The sequence below is a fragment of the Schistocerca nitens genome, chromosome 10, assembly GCF_023898315.1.
Source record: "Schistocerca nitens isolate TAMUIC-IGC-003100 chromosome 10, iqSchNite1.1, whole genome shotgun sequence".
NCBI lineage: Eukaryota > Metazoa > Arthropoda > Insecta > Orthoptera > Acrididae > Schistocerca > Schistocerca nitens.
Genome location: NC_064623.1, coordinates 188,410,592 through 188,436,321, shown reverse-complemented (window position 1 = coordinate 188,436,321; position 25,730 = coordinate 188,410,592). Strand labels below are relative to the sequence as shown.

At 38.9% G+C, this 25,730-nt stretch overlaps 1 protein-coding gene across 1 annotated transcript in view; it reads right to left on the bottom strand.

The window, feature by feature from the left end:
* LOC126210153 (NPC intracellular cholesterol transporter 2 homolog a-like) overlaps positions 1-25,730 on the bottom strand; it is a 94,162-nt gene that overhangs the window by 1,322 nt on the left and 67,110 nt on the right. The window lies entirely within an intron of this gene.

Here is a 25,730-nt window from a genome sequence, read left to right as displayed (position 1 = left end):
TACTATCTGCAAGGGAAAACCTTGTCCTAAAATTAGTATTTGCAGCAACCCAGAAACCTGCATAAAATGGAATGTGTGTAGAGATCTGAGTCAGAGTGTGGAGTATGGAATGTCAAAAGCTTGAACATGGCAGGGAAACTAGAAAATCTGAAAAAGAAAATGCTAAGGCTCAGTCTATGTATAGTGGGGACCAGTGAAGTGAAATGGAAAGAAGACAAGGATTTTTGGTCATATGAGTGTAGGGTAATATCAATAACAGCAGAAGTTGATATAATGGAAGTAGGACTTGTTATGAATAGGAAAGTATGGCAGAGAGTGAGTTACTGTGATTGGTTCAGTGACAGGGTTGTTCTCATTAGAATCAACAACAAACCAATGCTGAAAACAATAGTTCGGGTATACATATCGAAACTGCAAACAGAAGATGTAGAGATGGAGAAAGTATGAGGATATTGAAAGGGTAATTCAGTACATAAACGGAGATGAAAATCTGACAGTCATGGAAGATTGGAAGGCAGTTGTAGGGGAAGGAGCAGAGAAGGGGTTACAGGAGAATATGGGCTTGGCAATAGGAATGTCAGAGGAGAAAAACTTATTGAGTTCTGAAATAAATTTCAGATATTAATAGGTAATACTCTATTCCTGAATCACAAGAGGAGGAGGTATACTAGGAAAAAGGCTGGGAGGTACAGGAAGCTTCCATTTAGGTCAGGTAGAGATTCCAAAATCAAGTATTGTATTGTAAGACATGCCCAGGAACATATATAGGCTCAGCTCACGATTTAGTATTGATGAAAGCAGGCTGAAGCTTAAGAGATGAGTCAGAAAGAATCAATGTGCAAAGAAGTGGGATATGGAAGTACTAAGGGGTGAAGAGATACACTTCAAGTTCTCTGAGGCTACAGATACTGTGATAATGAGTAGCTCAGTATGCAGTTCAGTTGAAGAGGAATGGGCATCTCTAGAAAGGGCAATGTAAGTACAAGGAAGGTCAGGGCGAAAAAACTTTGCCTAACAGAAGAAATACTTCAGTTGGTCAGTGAAAGAAGGAAGTATGAAAATGTTCAGGGAAATTCAGGAATATAGAACTACAGGTCACTTAGGAATCAAATAAATAGGAAGTACAGGGAAGCTAAGGTAAATGGCCACATGAAAAATGTGAAGAAATCAGAAAAGAAATGATTGTCCAAAGAACTAAGCATATATAAAAGTCAAAATGGTCTTCTGTGAGATTAAAAACAAGGGTGATAACATTAAGAGTGTTAAATGCAGAGGAGAGAGTGGATAGGTGGAAAAAGTACATTGAAGACCTCAGTGAGGGGGAGGGCTTGTTTGATGATGTGATGGAAGAAGAATCAAGAGTCAATACAGAAGAGATAGGGGATCCAGTGGTAGCATCAGAATTTTAAAGACCTTTGGAAGGCTTAAGAGCAAATAAGAAAGAAAGGACAGATGATATTCTATTAGAATTTCTAAAACCATTGGGGGAAGTGTCAAAAAACCACTATTCACATTGGTGTGTAGAACATACAAGACTGAAAGTGTACCATCAGACTTGGGAATCCAAGTTACTGAGAAAAATAATATACGGAAGATGGGAAAAGAGAACTGAGGATCCATTAGATGACAATCAATTTGGTTTTTAGGAAAGGTAGTGGCACCCAAGAGGCAGTTCTGATGCTTGATAATGGATCAAGACTAAAGTTAAATCAAGACACATTCATAGGATTTGTTGACCTGATAAAAGTGTTCAACAATGCCAAATGGTACAAGATGTTCAAAATTCTGAAAAAAAATAGGAGTAAAATAGGGAAAGATGGATACAACAATTTAGAGGGAAAAATAAGATTGGAAGACCAAGAACAAAGTAATCTTTTGCCCCTACTGTTCAATCTATACACTGAAGAGGTAGTAAACGAAATACAAGGGAGGGTAAGATATAATTCTATAGCAAGAACACAACACTTTTAGGAATAGTGTTCTTCTTCCTTTAATATCTAAAAGATGACTCACAGCACCAACAAAAACTTCAAAGAGTAAAAACATGGAAAACAAAAGAAACTCTTAGTAACAAAAGAAATTCACAACACAGAACCAAGCACCACCATAGGAGAGGAGATGAAAGACAGTTCTGATTTATTTACTTTAACAGGTCAGGAGTGGAATTAAAAGTCAGAGCGAAAGCGTATCAGTGATAAGATTCATTAATGTCACTGCTCTCCTCAGTGAAAGTGAAGAAGAATTACATGATATGTTGAATGGAATGAACTGTCTAATGAGTACAGAAAATGGACTGGGAGTAAACTGAGGAAAGATGAAACTAACGATAAGTAGCTGAAATTAATACAGTGAGAAACTTTACATCAGAGAAGGGGATCATGAAGCAGATGAAGTCAAGGAATATTGTCATGGAAACGACAGAATCCAGTTAATTTTTGCCCACAGCATATGATCCTGTTCATTGCACATGAAAAGGGTTGTGGATGCCAAGTTACAATTGGGGCCTGAAGAAAACACCACTTGATGTCCAAAGTGGTAGCATGTGTTAAAAAGAATAAACAACATGGATTCAAATACAGCTGCTGATTTTGTTATCATTATTCAAGTAAGTCAAGTATTGTAATACCTAAGTAACAAAATAACCCATTATGGATGGACCAATGAGGACATCAAAAGCCAAGAAAAGTCTACTGGTATCAAACACAGGCCTTAATTTGAGGAAGAAATTTCTGAGAATATATGTTTGGAGCACAGCATTGTATGGTAGTGAAACATGGACTGTAGAGAAATGAGAACAGAAGAGAACTGAAGCATCTGATATGCAGTGCTTGCAGAAGAACGTTTAAAATTAGATGGACTGATAAGGTAAGAAATGAGGTAGAAATGAGGTGGTTTTCTGGAAGCTCGGCGAGGAAAAGAATATATGGAAAACACTGACAAGAAGAAATAACAGGATGATAGACATCTGTTAAGACATCAGGGTCTTTATCTACAAAAATTTAAGATTAGTAATTTTATTTCAATTGTGTAACTTCCATAAACTTCAATAACACGCAATGCGTGTAAACCTGCATCCTGAGGAAAACGATCCATTTAGGCTTGTGAAATTGTATGAGGGTATTCAATTAAGAATGATCATAAATAATATTCTGTTAGCTTAATGTGTAACAAACACACAGTACTAGTTTCATCATTGGCATTCTTGGTACCTTCCTCTGAGAAGCACACTAGCTGAGACACTTTCCATATTGTCTTCTGCAACAGGGGAGGTGATCACATGATGAACAATGTATAGCTTTGAAATTCTCCTTTCACCTCAATGGATCTTCAACTTAGGCCAATGCAAAGTTGTAGGACACCTATGGATAGTCTGTCATTACATACTGCACAGCTTGAAAATGGTTTGAATTGTTTAAAGAGAGGAGGCAATCAGTTTCAAAGGAGGGGGTCTTGGTGTTCCAGTTACTGCTCTTGTGGAATGAAACAGCGACACAGCTGCTGTCATTCTGAGACAGGATTAATGAATGTCCTTCTGAATACTTTCTGAAATACTGAAAATTTCACTGGGTGTCACCCATGTGTTGGTGACCGAAAATGTACACATGAGACATGTTTGTGTGTGGTGGGTGCCAAGACTGCTGATTCACAAATAAAAAGACATTCACATGCAGGTCTGCATAAAGTTGAAGTTGTTAAAAGAGGATCCAAAGTTTCTTTCAAAGGTAATCGCTGCTGATGAAACGGGGGTGCATCATATTGATCCTAGTGCAAATAATAAAGCTCAGTGTGAGTGTCTCTTTCATCACCAACTCCCAAAAAACAAAAAGTGATTGCTCTGCTGGGAACGTTCTGGTCTCCTCACTTTTTGATATGATTATTATTTCTTTACTTTCTCAGACATTAAGTCTGGTTAAGAATGGAAAGTGACGCGGACCTTGATCAAGCGTCACTTCCTATTAACTGTACGGTATGTGTTATATTGCATTTAGGAACTTTCGGGTAATTGAACATGTATCAATAATTACGGATTTCTGTAGTTGTATATATATGTTTGGATGTAGCTGTATTGCATTGATGTACTGGTGGATATTGTGTGGTATGACTCCTGTAGTTGATAGTATAATTGGTATGATGTCAACTTTATCCTGATGCCACATGTCTTTGACTTCCTCAGCCAGTTGGATGTATTTTTCAATTTTTTCTCCTGTTTTCTTTTGTATATTTGTTGTACTGGGTATGGATATTTCGATTAGTTGTGTTAATTTCTTCTTTTTATTGGTGAGTATGATGTCAGATTTGTTATTTGGCGTTGTTTTATCTGTTATAATGGTTCTGTTCCAGTATAATTTGTATTCATCATTCTCCAGTACATTTTGTGGTGCATACTTGTATGTAGGAACTTGTTGTTTTAAAAGTTTATGTTGTAAGGCAAGCTGTTGATGTATTATTTTTGCGACATTGTCATGTCTTCTGGGGTATTCTGTATTTGCTAGTATTGTACATCCGCTTGTGATGTGATCTACTGTTTCTATTTGTTGTTTACAAAGTCTGCATTTATCTGTTGTGGTACTGGGATCTTTAATGATATGCTTGCTGTAATACCTGGTGTTTATTGTTTGATCCTGTATTGCAATCATGAATCCTTCCGTCTCACTGTATATATTGCCTTTTCTTAGCCATGTGTTGGATGCGTCTTGATCGATGTGTGGCTGTGTTAGATGATACGGGTGCTTGCCATGAAGTGTTTTCTTTTTCCAATTTACTTTCTTCGTATCTGTTGATGTTATGTGATCTAAAGGGTTGTAGAAGTGGTTATGAAATTGCAGTGGTGTAGCCGATGTATTTATATGAGTGATTGCCTTGTGTATTTTGCTAGTTTCTGCTCGTTCTATAAAGAATTTTCTTAAATTGTCTACCTGTCCATAATGTAGGTTTTTTATGTCGATAAATCCCCTTCCTCCTTCCTTTCTGCTTAATGTGAATCTTTCTGTTGCTGAATGTATGTGATTTATTCTATATTTGTGGCATTGTGATCGTGTAAGTGTATTGAGTGCTTCTAGGTCTGTGTTACTCCATTTCACTACTCCAAATGAGTAGGTCAATATTGGTATAGCATAGGTATTCATAGCTTTTGTCTTGTTTCTTGCTGTCAGTTCTGTTTTCAGTATTTTTGTTAGTCTTTGTCTATATGTTTCTTTTAGTTCTTCTTTAATATTTGTATTTTCTTTTCCTATTTTTTGTCTGTATCCTAGATATTTATAGGCATCCGTTTTTTCCATCGCTTCTATGCAGTCGCTGTGGTTATCCAATATGTAATCTTCTTGTTTAGTGTGTTTTCCCTTGACTATGCTATTTTTCTTACATTTGTCTGTTCCAAAAGCCATACTTATATCATTGCTGAATCCTTCTGTTATCTTTAGTAATTGGTTGAGTTGTTGATTTGTTGCTGCCAGTAGTTTTAGATCACCCATGTATAGCAAATGTGTGATTTTGTGTGGGTATGTTCCAGTAATATTGTATCCATAATTTGTATTATTTAGCATGTTGGATAGTGGGTTCAGAGCAAGGCAGAACCAGAAAGGACTTAATGAGTCTCCTTGGTACATTCCACGCTTAATCTGTATTGGCTGTGATGTGATATTATTTGAATTTGTTTGGATATTAAGTGTGGTTTTCCAATTTTTCATTACTATGTTTAGGAACTGTATCAATTTAGGATCTACTTTGTATATTTCCAATATTTGTAGTAACCATGAGTGGGGTACACTATCAAAAGCTTTTTGGTAATCAATGTATGCGTAGTGTAGCGACCTTTGTTTAGTTTTAGCTTGATATGTCACCTCTGCATCTATTATCAGTTGCTCTTTACATCCTCGTGCTCCTTTGCAACAGCCTTTTTGTTCTTCATTTATAATTTTGTTCTGTGTTGTATGTGTCATTAATTTCTGTTTAATGACTGAAGTTAATATTTTGTATATTGCTGGTAGGCATGTTATGGGGCGATATTTAGCTGGGTTCGCTGTGTCTGCTTGATCTTTAGGTTTCAGATAAGTTATTCCATGTGTAAGTGTATCAGGGAATGTGTATGGGTCTGCAATGTAACTGTTAAATAATTTAGTTAGATGTGAATGTGTTGAGGTGAACTTCTTTAACCAGAAATTTGCTATTTATCATTTCCAGGGGCTTTCCAATTGTGAGTAGAATTAATTGCTTGGGTGACTTCATATTGCAAAATTATCACTTCAGGCATTTGTGGTATCATCTTGTATGTGTCTGTTTCTGCTTGTATCCACCGTGCATGCCTGTTATGTTGTACCGGGTTTGACCATATGTTGCTCCAGAAGTGTTCCATGTCTGTTATGTTTGGTGGATTGTTTATTTTAATGTGTGTGTTATCTATTGTCTGGTAAAATTTCTTTTGGTTTGTGTTGAATGTTTGGTTTTGTTTCCTTCTATTTTCACTTTTTTTATATCTTCTGAGTCGTTTGGCTAATGCTTGTAATTTCTGCTTCTTTTCGTCTAATTGCTCTGTCGCTTCTTGTTGTGAGATTTTACCTAACCTTTTTCGTTTTTTTCCGAGATTTCATTTCTTATAAATTGTGTTAGCTGTCCGATGTCTTTTCTCAGTTTTTCTATTCTGATCTGTAGCCTGTGTTGCCATGCTGGTTTTGTGGGTTTCTTCTGTGTGTTGGTTGGTTCTGATCTCTGTCTAGTGTGTATATTTAGTGTAGTGAGTGCTCCTATATAAACCAGTAGTTGTAACTCTTCCATAGTTGTGTTTTCATTTATTTTGTTGTGTATGATTGTGTTAATAGTTTTTATTGTTGTTTCGACTTGTGGGTTATTTGGTGGTCTATGCAAGAATGGTCTTATGTCTGTATTTGTGTCTTTGTATTCTATATATGTCAGCTGAAATTTTTCTTCTATATCTATCATGTGTGTCACTTCGTGTTCTATTTGTGCTTGTTCTGGTGGCTGTCTTAAGATTTCGTTTTCCTCTGATTGTTTGATTGGTGCGTGTTGTTCTTTGTTTGTTTGCTCTGGGATGTTTGAGTCCATTACTGTATTTTCTTCTTCTTCTGATTGCACATTATTTTGTTCCAGTATTTGTTGTACTTGTTGTTTGATGTTTTCTAATTCTGACTGGGGTATCCTGTTATTTTTGATTATTACACGGATCTGATCAGCTAGTCGTTGTTCTGTTAAAAATTTTAATTCTGGGTATCTGGTAATAAATGTTGTGTATACTTGTGATCTGTATCCAGTTGTGTTGGTTCCTAGGTTTGTTGCTTGGTAATAACAGAACATGAGGTGTCTATTAACTTCATCTGACCATCTCATCCTCTGTCTTTGTTTTCCTTCTAGGGTGGTTGCAGGAAGCATATCCTGCAAAACACCTCTATTTTGATTTAAATCATTTTCCAGTTGGCTAGCAGTGTCGTTACCGTTGTGGGCGGGCATAGGGTTCGAGCGTCGTCCCCGACCATGACGGCGCTTGTCCGAGGCTTCTTTAGTTCTGTCCTGAACCAACTAATCACACTAAAGGGGGGTTAGCCCTATTAGTGGTTTGTTCTTTTCGTCGCCTTTTACGACTGGCAGAACATACCGGAGGCCTATTCTTTTCCCGGGCCTCCACGGTATTATTATTATTCTTTACTTTCTCAGACGTTAAGTCTGGTTAAAAATGAAAAGTGACGCGGACCTTGATCAGGCGTCACTTCCTTTTAACTGTATGGTATGTGTTATATTGCATTTAGGAACTTTCGGGTAATTGAACATGTATCAATAATTACTGATTTCTGTAGTTGTATATATACGTCTGGATGTAGCTCTATTGCATTGATGTACTGGTGGATATTGTGTGGTACGACTCCTGTAGTTGATAGTATAATTGGTATGATGTCAACTTTATCCTGATGCCACATGTCTTTGACTTCCTCAGCCAGTTGGATGTATTTTTCAATTTTTTCTCCTGTTTTCTTTTGTATATTTGTTGTATTGGGTATGGATATTTCGATTAGTTGTGTTAATTTCTTCTTTTTATTGGTGAGTATGATGTCAGGTTTGTTATGTGGCGTTGTTTTATCTGTTATAATGGTTCTGTTCCAGTATAATTTGTATTCATCATTCTCCAGTACATTTTGTGGTGCATACTTGTATGTAAGAACTTGTTGTTTTAAAAGTTTATGTTGTAAGGCAAGCTGTTGATGTATTATTTTTGCGACATTGTCATGTCTTCTGGGGTATTCTGTATTTGCTAGTATTGTACATCCGCTTGTGATGTGATCTACTGTTTCTATTTGTTGTTTACAAAGTCTGCATTTATCTGTTGTGGTATTGGGATCTTTAATAATATGCTTGCTGTAATACCTGGTGTTTATTGTTTGATCCTGTATTGCAATCATGAATCCTTCTGTCTCATTGTATATATTGCCTTTTCTTAACCATGTGTTGGATGCGTCTTGATCGATGTGTGGCTGTGTTAGATGATACGGGTGCTTGCCATGAAGTGTTTTCTTTTTCCAATTTACTTTCTTCGTATCTGTTGATGTTATGTGGTCTAAAGGGTTGTAGAGGTGGTTATGAAATTGTAGTGGTGTAGCCGATGTATTTATATGAGTGATTGCTTTGTGTATTTTGCTAGTTTCTGTTCGTTCTATAAAGAATTTTCTTAAATTGTCTACCTGTCCATAATGTAGGTTTTTTATATCGATAAATCCCCTTCCTCCTTCCTTTCTGCTTAATGTGAATCTTTCTGTTGCTGAATGTATGTGATGTATTCTATATTTATGGCATTGTGATCGTGTAAGTGTATTGAGTGCTTCTAGGTCTGTGTTACTCCATTTCACTACTCCAAATGAGTAGGTCAATATTGGTATGGCATAAGTATTTATAGCTTTTGTCTTGTTTCTTGCTGTCAATTCTGTTTTCAGTATTTTTGTTAGTCTTTGTCTATATGTTTCTTTTAGTTCTTCTTTAATATTTGTATTATCTATTCCTATTTTTTGTCTGTATCCTAGATATTTATAGGCATCCGTTTTTTCCATCGCTTCTATGCAGTCGCTGTGGTTATCCAATATGTAATCTTCTTGTTTAGTGTGTTTTCCCTTGACTATGCTATTTTTCTTACATTTGTCTGTTCCAAACGCCATACTTATATCATTGCTGAATACTTCTGTTATCTTTAGTAATTGGTTGAGTTGTTGATTTGTTGCTGCCAGTAGTTTTAGATCATCCATGTATAGCAAATGTGTGATTTTGTGTGGGTACTTTCCAGTAATATTGTATCCATAATTTGTATTATTTAGCATGTTGGATAGTGGGTTCAGAGCAAGGCAGAACCAGAAAGGACTTAATGAGTCTCCTTGGTATATTCCACGCTTAATCTGTATTGGCTGTGATGTGATATTATCTGAATTTGTTTGGATATTAAGTGTGGTTTTCCAGTTTTTCATTACTATGTTTAGGAACTGTATCAATTTAGGATCTACTTTGTATATTTCCAATATTTGTAGTAACCATGAGTGGGGTACACTATCAAAAGCTTTTTGGTAATCAATGTATGCGTAGTGTAGAGACCTTTGTTTAGTTTTAGCTTGATATGTCACCTCTGCATCTATTATCAGTTGCTCTTTACATCCTCGTGCTCCTTTGCAGCAGCCTTTTTGTTCTTCATTTATAATTTTGTTCTGTGTTGTATGTGTCATTAATTTCTGTGTAATGACTGAAGTTAATATTTTGTAGATTGTTGGTAGGCATGTTATGGGGCGATATTTAGCTGGGTTTGCTGTGTCTGCTTGATCTTTAGGTTTCAGATAAGTTATTCCATGTGTAAGTGTATCAGGGAATATGTATGGGTCTGCAATGTAACTGTTAAATAAATTAGTTAGATGTGAATGTGTTGAGGTGAACTTCTTTAGCCAGAAATTTGCTATTTTATCATTTCCAGGGGCTTTCCAATTGTGCGTAGAATTAATTGCTCGGGTGACTTCATGTTGCAAAATTATCACTTCAGGCATTTGTGGTATCATCTTGTGTGAGTCTGTTTCTGCTTGTATCCACCGTGCATGCCTGTTATGTTGTACCGGGTTTGACCATATGTTGCTCCAGAAGTGTTCCATGTCTGTTATGTTTGGTGGATTGTCTATTTTAATGTGTGTGTTATCTATTGTCTGGTAAAATTTCTTTTGGTTTGTGTTGAATGTTTGGTTTTGTTTCCTTCTATTTTCACTTTTTTTGTATCTTCTAAGTCGTTTGGCCAATGCTTGTAACTTCTGCTTCTTTTCATCTAATTGCTCTATTGCTTCTTGTTGTGAGATTTTACCTAACCTTTTTCGTTTTTTGTCTGATATTTCATTTCTTATAAATTGTGTTAACTGTCCGATGTCTTTTCTCAGTTTTTCTATTCTGATCTGTAGCCTGTGTTGCCATGCTGGTTTTGTGGGTTTCTTCTGTGTGTTGGTTGGTTCTGATATCTGCCTAGTGTGTATATTTAGTGTAGTGAGTGCTCCTACATAAACAAGTAGTTGTAACTCTTCCATAGTTGTGTATTCATTTATTTTGTTGTGTATGATTGTGTTGATAGTTTTTATTGTTGTTTCGACTTGTGGGCTATTTGGTGGTCTATGCAAGAATGGTCTAATGTCTGTATTTGTGTCTTTGTATTCTATATATGTCAACTGAAATTTTTCTTCTATATCTAACATGTGTGTCACTTCGTGTTCTATTTGTGCTTGTGCTGGTGGCTGTCTTAAAATTTCATTTTCCTCTGATGGTTTAATTGATGCGTGTTGTTCTTTGTTTGTTTGCTCTGGGATGTTTGAGTCCATTACTGTATTTTCTTCTTCTTCTAATTGCACATTATTTTGTTCCAGTATTTGTTGTACTTGTTGTTTGATGTTTTCTAATTCTGACTGGGGTATCCTGTTATTTTTTATTATTACACGAATCTGATCAGCTAGACGTTGTTCTGTTAAAAATTTTAATTCTGGGTATCTGGTAATAAATGTTGTGTATACTTGTGATCTGTATCCAGTTGTGTTGGTTCCTAGGTTCGTTGCTTGGTAATAACAGAACATAAGGTGTCGATTAACTTCATCTGACCATCTCATCCTCTGTCTTTGTTTTCCTTCTAGGGTGGTTGCAGGAAGCATATCCTGCAAAACACCTCTATTTGGATTTGAATCATTTTCCAGTTGGCTAGCAGTGTCTTTACCATTGTGGGCGGGCATAGGGTTCAAGCGCCGTCCCCGACCATGACGGCGCTTGTCCGAGGCTTCTTTAGTTCTGTCCTGAACCAAGTAATCACACTAAAAGGGGGGTTAGCCCTATTAGTGGTTTGTTCTTTTCGTCGCCTTTTACGACTGGCAGAACATACCGGAGGCCTATTCTTTTCCCGGGCCTCCACGGGGGTTATTATTATTATTATTATTATTATTATTATTATTATTATTATTATCAGTAGCAGTAATAGTTTATTCAGTTGGCGACACTTTACACTGCAGGGATTTTGCCAGAAATTATGTAGTATATAAAAAAAATAAAAATACACACAAACAAATATAAGGATGTACAGTATCCTACAAATACAAGGGTGCCAATACACCTACACAATCTTACATTAAAACTGTACACACAATTTTTGATTAATTATGAGGGCAGTTCAATAAGTAATGCAACACATTTTTTTTCTCGGCCAATTTTGGTTGAAAAAACCGGAAATTTCTTGTGGAATATTTTCAAACATTCCCGCTACGTCTCGTATAGTTTCATTGACTTCCGACAGGTGGCAGCGCTGTACGGAGCTGTTAAAATGGCGTCTGTAACGGATGTGCGTTGCAAACAACGGGCAGTGATCAAGTTTCTTTTGGCGGAAAACCAGGGCATCTCAGATATTCATAGGCGCTTGCAGAATGTCTACGGTGATCTGGCAGTTGACAAAAGCACGGTGAGTCGTTGGGCAAAGCATGTGTCATCATCACCGCAAGGTCAAGCAAGACCGTCTGATCTCCCGCGTGCGGGCCGGCCGTGCACAGCTGTGACTCCTGCAATGGCAGAGCGTGCGAACACACTCGTTCGAGATGATCGACGGATCACCATCAAACAACTCAGTGCTCAACTTGACATCTCTGTTGGTAGTGCTGTCACAATTGTTCACCAGTTGGGATATTCAAAGGTTTGTTCCCGCTGGGTCCCTCGTTGTCTAACCGAACACCATAAAGAGCAAAGGAGAACCATCTGTGCGGAATTGCTTGCTCGTCATGTGGCTGAGGGTGACAATTTCTTGTCAAAGATTGTTACAGGCGATGAAACATGGATTCATCACTTTGAACCTGAAACAAAACGGCAATCAATGGAGTGGCGCCACACCAACTCCCCTACCAAGAAAAAGTTTAAAGCCATACCCTCAGCCGGTAAAGTCACGGTTACAGTCTTCTGGGACGCTGAAGGGGTTATTCTGTTCGATGTCCTTCCCCATGGTCAAACGATCAACTCTAAAGTGTATTGTACTATTCTTCAGAAATTGAAGAAACGACTTCAGCGTGTTCGTAGGCACAAAAATCTGAACGAACTTCTCCTTCTTCATGACAACGCAAGACCTCACACAAGTCTTCGCACCCGAGAGGAGCTCACAAAACTTCAGTGGACTGTTCTTCCTCATGCACCCTACAGCCCCGATCTCGCACCATCGGATTTCCATATGTTTGGCCCAATGAAGGACGCAATCCGTGGGAGGCACTACGCGGATGATGAAGAAGTTGTTGATGCAGTACGACGTTGGCTCCGACATCGACCAATGGAATGGTACCGTGCAGGCATACAGGCCCTCATTTCAAGGTGGCGTAAGGCCGTAGCATTGAATGGAGATTACGTTGAAAAATAGTGTTGTGTAGCTAAAAGATTGGGGAATAACCTGGTGTATTTCAATGCTGAATAAAACAACCCCTGTTTCAGAAAAAAATGTGTTGCATTACTTATTGAATTGCCCTCGTACATAAAAGATATTTTTCATTGATCACTGTGTTAAGATTTAAATAAAAACACATAATAGTTGTGATACTTCAGTTTAAAGTACTACTTTGGATCATAGCAAACATTTGACTGAAAATACTATTGATATTGAGTATGGCATATAGTATCAACACAGTACATGAATATAATTAATGGGTTCAAATGGCTCTGAGCACTATGGCACTTAACATCTATGGTCATCAGTCCCCTAGAACTTAGAACTACTTAAACCTAACTAACCTAAGGACAGCACACAACACCCAGTCATCACGAGGCAGAGAAAATCCCTGACCCCGCCGGGAATCGAACCCGGGAACCCGGGCGTGGGAAGCGAGAACGCTACCGCACGACCACGAGATGCGGACATGAATATAATTACTTGCTACTAGGTTGTTGAAGGTATTTGTTTACACTGTAATAGTAGTTGGTCATTAAAAACTTGAACATTTGTTCCTCAAATGTAGAAATTTTTTTTTCATTTATTTTTTATGCACTGGAAGTTTTTTTATTCAATTTTGTACTTTGAACGTTTGTTTGTTTATGTGCAATAGCTTGTTTATTCTTTTTACACGAATATCATTGCCCATTCTTGTATTATATGAATGAAGACCTGAATTGTTTTGAAATTTTCAGTGCACCTTTTTATGTTAGTTACCCTTTTTTATCTGTGGAGGCACGATAAATGCAGAATATTTAGCTGCTGCTATAGCTGCTTGGAGGGCGTTAGCCTTGGACTGGTGGAATTTATTCTAACAGCTCATATTTTTTTTGTGAAGGTGATTTTTAGGTTTGTCATATTATGACCCCAGAAAGTGAAAGGAGCATATTCAATGCAAAAGCTAGATGGAATCCACTTAAGGCCTGTTGCCTTGTTCACTTTAACCAGCCTTAATTGTTTTTCACTGGCCAGGGTACCAATATTAATCTCTCTCATTCATTCATAAATAAATTTTTAAATAAGAAAATTAATATTTTTGCACTCTGTCTGCTTTTTTCAGTTATAACATGTACATTCAGTAGGCTCTACGAACTTCAGTAAAATGTTTGTAGATGTGGGTAAAAATCCTAAAACACAAAGAAACCTGATACATTCTGATGAACGTGACAACGAAAAGGTAAAAACTGAAAATAAAAAGCATAGATACCACAGACAGGACAAATATGAAATCATAGTGAAACAAAAAAATTCTCTGTTTATGCACTGGAATATCAATGGTTTACCAGCAGAGCTACCAAAACTTAAATACACTAAAATTAATTGTTGAATAATCAGCTTCTCTTGCCATTTCTTCACACTGTTCTCGCATGATATTTCAGTGGTGTGACTTGCTGGTGAAATATCATGTGAGAATGACATGAACAACTGCTAGAAGATCCACTTACTCAGTATGTCAACATATTGCTGGGAAAGCCTGAGGAATTATGCTACAATTGGTGAACTTAAAATTGTGCTTTCAGAATATGTAAATATTAAAATAATCTGCCAAAATGAAACCAATTACCAGAAGATTGTATACAAGTTTTAAATACTATTACTATTTCTAAGGTAGCTAGCAGTTTTTGTGGGAGAAACAAATCTTGTAGTGGCTCCTGCATTCTTGTTGGCACTTACGTAAGTTATAAAGGAAGAGAAAACTGTAGTCATTTAATTGAAGAACATGTGTTTGAGAGTTGCTCTATAGAGTTAAGTGATCTGAATACAGTGATTATAGCAATTTGTAGAATTCCTGGATGTGCTATAATGAAAGGGTTCTACGCTAAATTCCAATGTTTTCTTAAAAAACTTTACAAAGACAGCAAGAAAAAAAGTTGTGATTTCAACAGACTTCAACATAAATATGTTATTTTAAAGCAGTGATTCCACAAAGTTTTGCAACTAAAATCAGAAATTTGGTTTCAAGTTAAACTTTTATGAAAGCATTAGACGAAACAACAAATCAGTAGCCTACATTGATAAAATTACTACCAACTACTGGTTAAAAAATGCAAATAAATACTGCTTGAACCAAGATGTAATATATATTTGTGCATCAGTATCTCAGAAATGTATATAAAATTATGTTTCTCTTAAAAATGTTTCTTATTGTAAGTCTTGACATGTCTTCCATACATCAGATCAAATGTTTTGAAAACTGTAGCCAGCCAGACTGGCCGAGTGGTTCTAGGCGCTACAGTCTGGAACCACATGACCGCTACGGTCACAGGTTCGAATCCTGCCTCGGGCATGGATGTGTGTGATGTCTTTAGTTTAGTTAGGTTTAAGTAGTTCTAAGTCTAGGGGACTGATGACCTCAGAAGTTAAGTCCCATAGTGCTCAGAGCCACTTGAACCATTTTTTTCGAAAACTGTAATGTTATGAGATAATGAACCACAATTCATGTTGGTTTTAAATATGACCAGAACACATTAGGATTTTCTGATAAATTTTCCATCCGGGTTTGATGGTGAAAGGTATTGTGAGTTTCACACATGACCCTTCTTACACATGCAGGAAGTGCTATTAACTTTTCTCTGTAAATATCTCTGCATCTCTTTTGTAGAAAGAGTGTAATAGTATCCATTTCTGTATCATTCTACAGATGGTACCATTAAACCATTGTGGGTCTTTGCTGTCTTTATTATTTCATCTGAAATATACTTAGCAAGACTTTAACCACTACTGTAACCTTACTGACTGGAGTAAAATACTATCAACTGTCTGTGTACTGGGAAAGGTAAAGACTGTTGAAAAGGAGTTCAATGGAATATACATTTCAAAATCCAAATATTCTTATAAATTATAGCAGTGGCTAATAAGCTGCTCTTTTAGTTGGTTTAGATTATCTACATTTTTCCAATTTCCTGTCTTATGCCTGCTGGAAAGCTGTTAAAAGACTTCCGTGGCAGATTACATAATTCAGTTCTGAACCCTAGAATGGGACCCATAGTGTGTTTGGACATTATTTCTACTTCTAGTACTGTGGATGCATGTGGCTGAGTTCATATAAAATTTGCTCTTATTGTTAGCCAAAGTACCATTAAAGAATACTTGTATTGGATGATAAGAGAAAGAGTACTTAGGCCGCACTTTGCATGAAAGTGCTATGAGATGATGTGGCCATCTGGATGCACTTTTAATAACTTTACTTATGTATTGACCACATTTTTATTTCTCATCAACCTTATGCATTTTGAATTTCCATCATTTTCAAAGGCATTGCTATGTCAGTCATATAAAAACATTACATTGCATCATGTCAACATTCTTGAGAACTTGTCCTGATGTAGCAATGCCTTTGAAAATAATAAAGTCAAAATATGTAAGGTTGATTAAAAATAAATGTATGGTCAAGACATAAGTAAAGTTATTAAAAGTGAATACTTAGGCTCCTGGAGATACTTCTGCAAGATGTAAGGTTGTCAACTCTAAATAAATTCTCTAGTGCACAAAGACAATCATAAAGGTGCCATGCCACCAGGACTGGAGATAGTGCTCCACAAGATTTCCACCTATTGTCAGAACTAGTCAATGTTGTTGGGAAATAGGCGTCAAAAAGAGGGCAAGGTCAGAGATATTTTAAATCTGTAGTGAAGACAAGGGTAGAGAGAGATGAGAGAGAGCCATCAGAGAGAGCAGGTCAGAGATGTGTCTGACATTCTAGTCTCTCTGACACCTCCCTATATCTCAGTTTACCCCTGTAAATGTCACGTGACTAGGGCCTCCCATCGGGTAGACCATTCATGGGGTGCAAGTCTTTCGATTTGACGCCACTTCGGTGACTTGCATGTTGATGGGGATGAAATGATGATGATTAGGACAACACCCAGTCTCTGCGTGAAGAAAATCTCCAACCCAGCTGGGAATCGAACCCGGGCCCTTACGATTGACATTCTGTCGCACTGACCACTCAGCTACCGGGAGCAGACAGTTTACCCCTGTGCTTACTACAGCCGGGTCCCACTCATCCTTGAGATCTGAGTGATCTACAATTTCTTCCTCAACATATCCCCTGCCCCCTCTCCTCCTGAAGAAGGAGCTATTAGTTCCAAGGGTAGGATAGGTTGTGTACTTCTACTTTTATATGTGTCTGTCAGCTGAATTTAATATTTCCACTCTTGGAGGTAACTACTGATCATGAATAGTTCTCAGAATGATATTTTCACTCTGCAGCGGAGTGTGCGCTGATATGAAACTTCCTGGCAGATTAAAACTGTGTTCCCGACCAAGACTCGAACTCGGGACCGAAGCCTTTTGCGGGCAAATGCTATACCCCCAGGAGTGCTAGTTCTGCAAGGTTCGCAGGAGAGCTTCTGTAAAGTTTGGAAGGTAGGAGACAAGATACTGGCAGACTTAAAGCTGTGAGACCGGGCGTGAGTCGTGCTTCGGTAGCTTAGTTGGTAGAGCACTTGCCCGCGAAAGGCAAAGGTCCCGAGTTCAAGTCTCGGTCGGGCACACAGTTTTAATCTGCCAGGAAGTTCCATCAATAGTTCTGTTTCATATTTTAATAAATTTTTTGTTTAAATTTTCATTATGATACAATTATTCAAATATTTCAGTTCAAGTTTGAAAATTTCATTTGACTACATGTAGCTGCGTTTATTCTAAAACTGCATGGAAAGTAGCAATTTACTGTAAGTGGACTCAATATTTACATATGTAAGTCAATCAAATTACAGGCCAGTTTCACTAATTCCAGTACTAGCCAAAGTCCTTGAAGGCATAATGTTACAGCAGTTGTACGAGTACCTAGACTAAATGATATGTTAGGTACATCACATTTTCGTTACAGAAAAGAAATCTATGCATTTCATAGAACTCTTAGTGAAAGACATTTTAGCAGCATTCGAGGGCATGCTCACGCACACAGAACCTAATGTGATGTGAGCAAGGCCTTTGACTGTGTTGACTACTCTATTTTGTTCCCTAAATTTGAGTACTATGGAACATGTGACAAAAGTTTAAAACTTGTCAAATCATATCTTAATAATAGGAAGCAAGTGGTGAGTTCAGGAAGTCATCTGTCAAATACACTTGAGGTTCAACACAGATTACCACAGGGAACTAAATTAGGACATCATCTATTTCTTGTACATACAAACCACTTACCAGGAAACACAGACATAAAGACGTGTAAGGATGCAGATTATACAGTGTTTCTGTTTGTAAAACATATCTTTGATAACCCTGTTAGTAGTATGAATTTGGCAAAAGAAAATGCAGTAAAAACCTAACCACAAATTTCACAGTTCTTGAAGAGTAGAAAGGTACATATGGAGCAGACACTGTCATTGTTTTAACACATGACCTAATAGTGCCACACTTATTTCGCAGTTAAGTTGAAGCAATAATAGGTACTGAAATAACACATTGTTCGAAGTTAAATTTACAGAAACTACAATTAAAACTTAACTCATTAAATTAACTGAATACATCGAAAAATTGGTTCTTCTTAACAGTTTCTTCTATTACAAAGGTTAGGCTAAATTATTTGTTTAAATCATAAAATCAACATATACAGTATAGTTATGCAAACAATACTTTTGATAAAACTGTTAATTACTTTCAAATTAATTAAGGGCTTGCTTTGCTAACATGTTTCCAAATAGAGCCAAATAAATACCAGTACTTAAAAATGCTAGTGTTTTGTCTACCAAACGTTTATAATTATTATAGAATTTATATTTGTTTATAAGTCAACAATAGAATTTAAGTTACAAAACAATTACTGATTTCACCCTATAATGAAACATACTAACTATGAATAGTCAAAATAAATTGGAAAATCCATTACATACATAAAAATAAGCACAAAATTATATCTGGTGTTATATTCTTTAAAACTGAGGGCCAACTTTTCTCTGTTATGAAACTGCAGATTATACTCATGTATGTTAATGATAATTAGTTAAAAGTGAAAAAATGAATTTTAAGGAAGCAGATGGCAAAACAAGAGGGGAAGTAAATATATTCCAGCTTGCTTCATCAGAAGAGGAGGGGAGCAAGACCTGGGGGTGTGAGGTACTGTTAATATTTTGGAATATGAATGGTGGCTTGCCTTGTAAGTGCCATAACAAAGTTCCAGCTCTGACCCTGTTAAAAACCTACATAATACCAACCTGAAATCTTTTTCTTGGAAGAGAAACACTTATGTATGCTATATTTTTTTTTATTTTTCTAAGAACAGGAGGGGTGGGGGGATGTCCTCGTGTCTGTGACGTACTGGTACTGTTATACTCTTGAGTCCTGTCAGTCACTACCGGCTACTATCTGATGTGATACCCGATTTCTCCTGACAACATTACTAGCACTTCTGTGCCTCTACAATGGGACATCTGTCCATGTTGCCACCATACTCATCAATGTTGATCACCTGAGGTGGTGTAGAACTGCTATTTATCACAGAATAGCGATGTCGTGCCATCGACAGCAATTCATGCTTCCCACTCATGCCACCACTCCATACTCCACCACTCTTCCAATGCTTCAGAAGGTCACAGCAGTGTTAAACCTAGTGCCATGGCGTGGGGAGCCATTAAGTATGACTTCAGGTCATAGCTGGTAGCAACTGATGGCACTCAAGGGCATAATAGTATGTCATGGACACAAGGGCACTCACACCCAGGGCATGAGTCGGCTCCCTCTCTAATCGCCCCCCCCCCCCCCCCCCAGCTCTTATGGAAAGGAAAAAATATAGCATAGTTAGGTATTTTTATTTCAAGAAAAAGATCTAAAGGTTGGTATTATGTAGGTTTTTAACAGCATCAGAACTGGAACTTTTTTATGCCTACTTACAGGTCACCATTCATTTTCCAAATTATTGGCAATACTTCATAGCCCCAGGTCTTGCTCACTTCCTCCCATACAAGCATTCATATGGACACCCTTGCATGGACATCTTGAGTTCTCATACGTTAACTCTCATGTGACAGTATCTTGGTGCCTTTTGCAACAGGGCAATACATGTCCACAGATGACACATGTCTCTGAAATATCTGCATTTTATTGAGGTACTCCCACAGGTAGCAAGATCACGATGTCTGTCCCTGGAAGAATGTGTGAGGGACCATACGTCAACTCCATTCATTGCCAGTATCTAGGATGTCAAGGAAGAATTACAACAGTTGTGGGCTAGTTTGCCTTAGGAGAGGATACCCTGACTTTGTGGCACCCTTCCCAACCGAATCAGTGCATGCATTCACGACGGAGGGGGAAATGTCATAACGAAAAGTGGGGTCGTTCTGCCAAGTTCTTTTTTGTAAATTTGACTTGAGTTTCTAATCACTGAAATAACATTGCATATCCTCTCAACTTGCAAAGTTTCATTTCTTTTCATCATTCCCTTCCAAGTGCCTCACTTTCTTGTCCAGTAGTGTATATACACTACTGGCCATTAAAATTGCTACACCAAGAAGAAATGCAGATGATAAACGGGTATTCATTGGACAAATATATTATACTAGAACTGACATGTGATTACATTTTCACGCAATTTGGGTTCATAGATCCTGAGAAATCAGTACCCAGAACATCCACCTCTGGCCATAATAACGGCCTTGATATGCCTGGGCATTGGGTCAAACAGAGCTTGGATGGCGTGTACATGTACAGCTGCCCATGGAGCTTCAATACGATACCACAGTTCATCAAGAGTAGTGACTGGCGTATTGTGACGAGCCAGTTGCTCGGCCACCATTGGTGAGAGATCTGGAGAATGTGCTGGCCAGGGCAGCAGTTGAACATTTTCTATTTCCAGAAAGCCCCGTACAGGACCTGCAACATGCGGTCGTGCATTATCCTACTAAAATGTAGGGTTTCGCAGGGATCGTATGAAGGGTAGAGCCACGGGTCGCAACACATGTGAAATGTAACGTCCACTGTTCAAAGTGCTGTCAATGCGAACAGGTGACCGAGACATGTAACCAATGGCTCCCCATACTATCACGCCGGGTGATAAGCCAGTATGGCGATGACGAATAAACGCTTGCAATGTGCGTTCACCGCGATGTCACCAAACACAGATGCGATCATCATGATGCTGTAAAGAGAACCTGGATTCATCCAAGAAAATGACGTTTTGCCATTCATGCACCCAGGTTCGTCGTTGAGTACACCATCGCAGGCGCTCCTCTCTGTGATACAGCGTCAAGGGTAACCGCAGCCATGGTCTCCGTGCTGATAGTCCATGCTGCTGCAAACGTCGGCAAACTGTTCGTGCAGATGGTTATTGTCTTGCAAACGTCCCCATCTGTTGACTCAGGGATCAAGACGTGGCTGCACGATCCGTTACAGCCATGCAAATAAGGTGCCTGTCATCTCGACTGCTAGTGATAAGAGGCCATTTGGATCCAGCATGGGGTTCCGTATTACCCTCCTGAACCCACCGATTCCATATTCTGGTAACAGTCATTGGATATAGAACAACGCGATAAGATAAACCGCAATCGTGATAGGCTACAATCCGACATTTACCAATGTCGGAAATGTGATTGTACGCATTTCTCCTCCTTACACGAGGCATCACAACAACGTTTCACCAGGCAACGCCGGTCAACTGCTGTTTGTGTATGAGAAATCGGTTGGAAACTTTCCTCATGTCAGCACGTTGTATGTGTCGCCACTGGCGCCAACCTTGTGTGAATGCTCTGAAAAGCTTATCATTTGCACATCACAGCATCTTCTTCCTGTCGGTTGAATTTCGCGTCTGTAGCACGTCATCTTCGTGGTGTAGCAATTGTAATGGCCAGTAGTGTACATATACCGGTACCCCAAAAGCTATCAATTATTGTAATGGCAAAATAGCTGAGCGTTTTTAGAGGTCCGATAGAAACTGAAGTGACAGAAGTCATGGGATGGCGATATGTGCAAGTACAGATGGCGCTACTATCGCGTACGCAAGATATAAAAAGACAGTGCATTGGCAGAGCTGTTATTTGTACTCTGTGATTCATTTGGAAGATGATTCCGACGTGATTATGGCCGCACGACGGAATGATCAGACTTTGAACGTGGAGTGGTAGTTGGTGCTAGACGTATGGACCATTCAGTTGCGGAAATCGTTAAGGAACTCGGTATTCCGAGTTCCACAGTGTCAAGAGAGTGCCGAGAACAGCAAATTTCAGCCTTTACCTCTCACCACGGACAATGCAGTAACCGACGAACTTCGCTTAATGACAGAGCAGTGGCGTTTGTGTAGAGTTGTCAGTGCTAACAGACAAGCAAAACTGCGTGAAATAACCCAGAAATCAGTGCGGAACGAACGCATCCGTTAGACAGTGCGACGAAAGTCAACGTTAGTGAGCTGCGACAACATATGATCGACGCGAGTGCCTTTCCTAACAGCACGACATCGCCTGCAGCGCCTCTCCCGGCCTCGTGACCACGCTGCGTGGAAGAATTCGTAAGAGTCGATGGTAGGGTGGAGTGTGGCGCAGACCCCGCGAAGTCTTGGACCTTAGTTGGCAACAAGGCACTGTGGAAGCTGGTTTTGGCTCATAATGGTGTAGATTGTGTCTACATAGAATCGACTGGGTCCTCTGATCCAGCTGAACTGATCATTCACTAGAAATGGTTACATTCGGCTACTTGGAAACCACTTTTAGCATTTATGGACTTCATGGTTCCAAACAACGATGGAATTTTTATGGATGACAATGCGCCATGTCACGGAGACAATTATTCACAATTGGTTTGAAGAACTCTCTGGACAGTTCTAGCAAATAATTTGGCCACATACAGGGTGTTACAAAAAGGTACTGCCAAACTTTCAGCAAACATTCCTCACACACAAATAAATAAAAGATGTTATGTGGACATGCGTCCGGAAACGCTTAATTTCCATGCTAGAGCTCATTGTAGTTTCGTCAGTATGTACTGTATTTCCTCGATTCACCGCCAGTTGGCCCAATTGAAGGAAGGTAATGTTGACTTCGGTGCTTGTGTTGACATGCGACTCATTGTTCTACAGCACTAGTATCAAGCACATCAGTACGTAGCATCAGCAGGTTAGTGTTCATCACGAACGTGGTTTTGCAGTCAGTGCAATGTTTACAAATGCGGAGTTGACAGATGCCCATTTGATATATGGATTAGCACGGGGCAATAGCCGTAGCGCGGTACGTTTGTATCGAGACATATTTCCAGAACGAAGGCGTCCCGACAGTAAGACGTTCGAAGCAATTGATCGGCGTCTTAGGGAGCACGGAACATTCCAGCCTATGACTCGCGACTGGGGAAGACCTAGAACGATTAGGACACCTGCAATGGACGAGGCAATTCTTCGTGCAGTTGACGATAACCCTAATGTCAGCGTCAGAGAAGTTGCTGCTGTACAAGGTAACGTTGACCACGTCACTGTATGGAGAGTGCTCATTTCAGTGCAAATGTTCTCTTTACGGATGAGGCTTCATTCCAACGTGATCAAATTGTAAATTTTCACAATCAACATGCGTGGGCTGACGAGAATTCGCACGCAATTGTGCAATCACGTCATCAACACAGATTTTCTGTGAACGTTTGGGCAGGCATTGTTGGTGATGTCTTGATTGGGCCCCATGTTCTTCCACCTACGCTCAATGGAGCACGTTATCATGATTTCATACGCGATACTGTACCTGTGCTCCTAGAACATGTGCCTTTACAAGTACGACACATGTGGTTCATGCACGATGGAGCTCCTGCACATTTCAGTCGAAGTGTTCGTACGCTTCTCAACAACAGATTCGGTGACCGATGGATTGGTAGAGGCGGACCAATTCCATGGCCTCCACGCTCTCCTGGCCTCAACCCTCTTGACTTTCATTTATGTGGGCATTTGAAAGCTCTTCTCTACGGAACCCTGGTACCAAATGTAGAGACTCTTCGTGCTCGTATTGTGGACGGCTGTGATACAATACGCCATTCTCCAGGGCTGCATCAGCGCATCAGGGATTCCATGCGACGGAGGGTGGATGCATGTATCCTCGCTAACGGAGGACATTTTGAACATTTCCTGTAACAAAGTGTTTGAAGTCACGCTGGTAGGTTCTGTTGCTGTGTGTTTCCATTCCATGATTAATGTGACTTGAAGAGAAGTAATAAAATGAGCTCTAACATGGAAAGTAAGCGTTTCCGGACACATGTCCACATAACATATTTTCTTTCTTTGTGTGTGAGGAATGTTTCCTGAAAGTTTGGCCGTACCTTTTCGCAACATCCTATAGGTCACCTAGTATGAATCCCATAGAACATTTGTTTTGTTTTATGTATTTATTGATTTATTCATTTTTTTTTTTTTTTTTTTTTTGAATCATCAGTCTTCTGACTGGTTTGTTGCGACCCGCCACGAATTCCTCTTCTGCGCCATCTTATTCATTTCAGAACAGCACTTGCAATTCCTCAATTATTTGCTGGGTATATTCCAGCCTCTGTCTTCCCATACAGTTTTTACCCTCTACAGCTCCCTCTAGTACCTTGGAAGTTATTGCCTGATGTCTTTACACGTGTCCTATCATCCTGTCCATTTTTCATGTCAGTGTTTTCCATAATTTCCTTTCCTCGTCAATTCTCCGGAGAATCTCCTCATTCCTTATCTTATCGGTCTTCTATAGCGCAACATGTAAGATGCTTCGATTCTTTTCTGTTCCGGTTTTCCCACAGTCCATGTTTCACTACCATTCAGTGCTGTACTCCAGACGTACATTCTTAGAAACTTCTTCCTCAGATTAAGGTTGGGTTTCGTGGGGGTTGAAGGGGCCAAAGGTCATGGCTCCTCAGATTAAGGCCCATGTTTGATACTAGTGGACATCTTTTAGTCATAAATGCCCTTTTTACCAGGGATAATCTGCTTTTATGGCCCTCTTTCCCCATCCGTCATGGTTTATTTTGCTTCCTAGGTAGTAGAATTCCTTAACTTCATCTACTTCGTGCCGGCCGCGGTGGCCGTGCGGTTCTAGGCGCTGCAGTCCGGAACAGCGGGTTTGCTACGGTCGCAGGTTCGAATCCTGCCTCGGGCATGGATGTGTGTGATGTCCTTAGATTAGTTAGGTTTAAGTAGTTCTAAGTTTTAGGGGACTGATGACCTAAGATGTTAAGTCCCATAGTGCTCAGAGCCATTTGAACCATCTACTTCGTGATCACCAATCCTGATCAAGTTTCTCACTGATCTCATTTCTGCTGTTTCTCAGTACCTTCGTCTTTCTGAGATTTACTCTCAATTCGTATTCTTTACTCATTACACTGTTCATTCCATTCAGAAATTCCTGTAATCCTTCTTCACTTCAACTGACGATAGCAATGTCATCAGCGAATATTAACATTGATATCCTTTCACCTTAGATTTCAATCCCACTCTTGAATCCTTCCTTTTATTTCTGTCATTGCTTCTTCGATGTACAGACTGACCAGAAGGAATGAAAGACAACATCCCTGTCTTAAACTCTTAAATCCGAGCCCTTCGTTCTAGGTCTTTCACTCGTATTGTTCCATCTTGGCTCTTGTACATATTGCATGTTACCCGCGTTTCCATTTATCTTACCCATATTTTTTCCAGAATTTCGAATATCTTGCACAATTTGACATTGTCGGACCCTTTCTCGGGCCCATAAATCCTATGAACTTATCTTAATTTTTCTTTAGACTTGCCCCAATATCAACTGCAACGTTAGAACTGCCTCTCTCGTGCCTTTACCTTTTGGAAAGGTAAACTGATCGTCATCTAACACATCCTCAGCTTTCTTTTCCATCCTGGATATTTATCTTGACA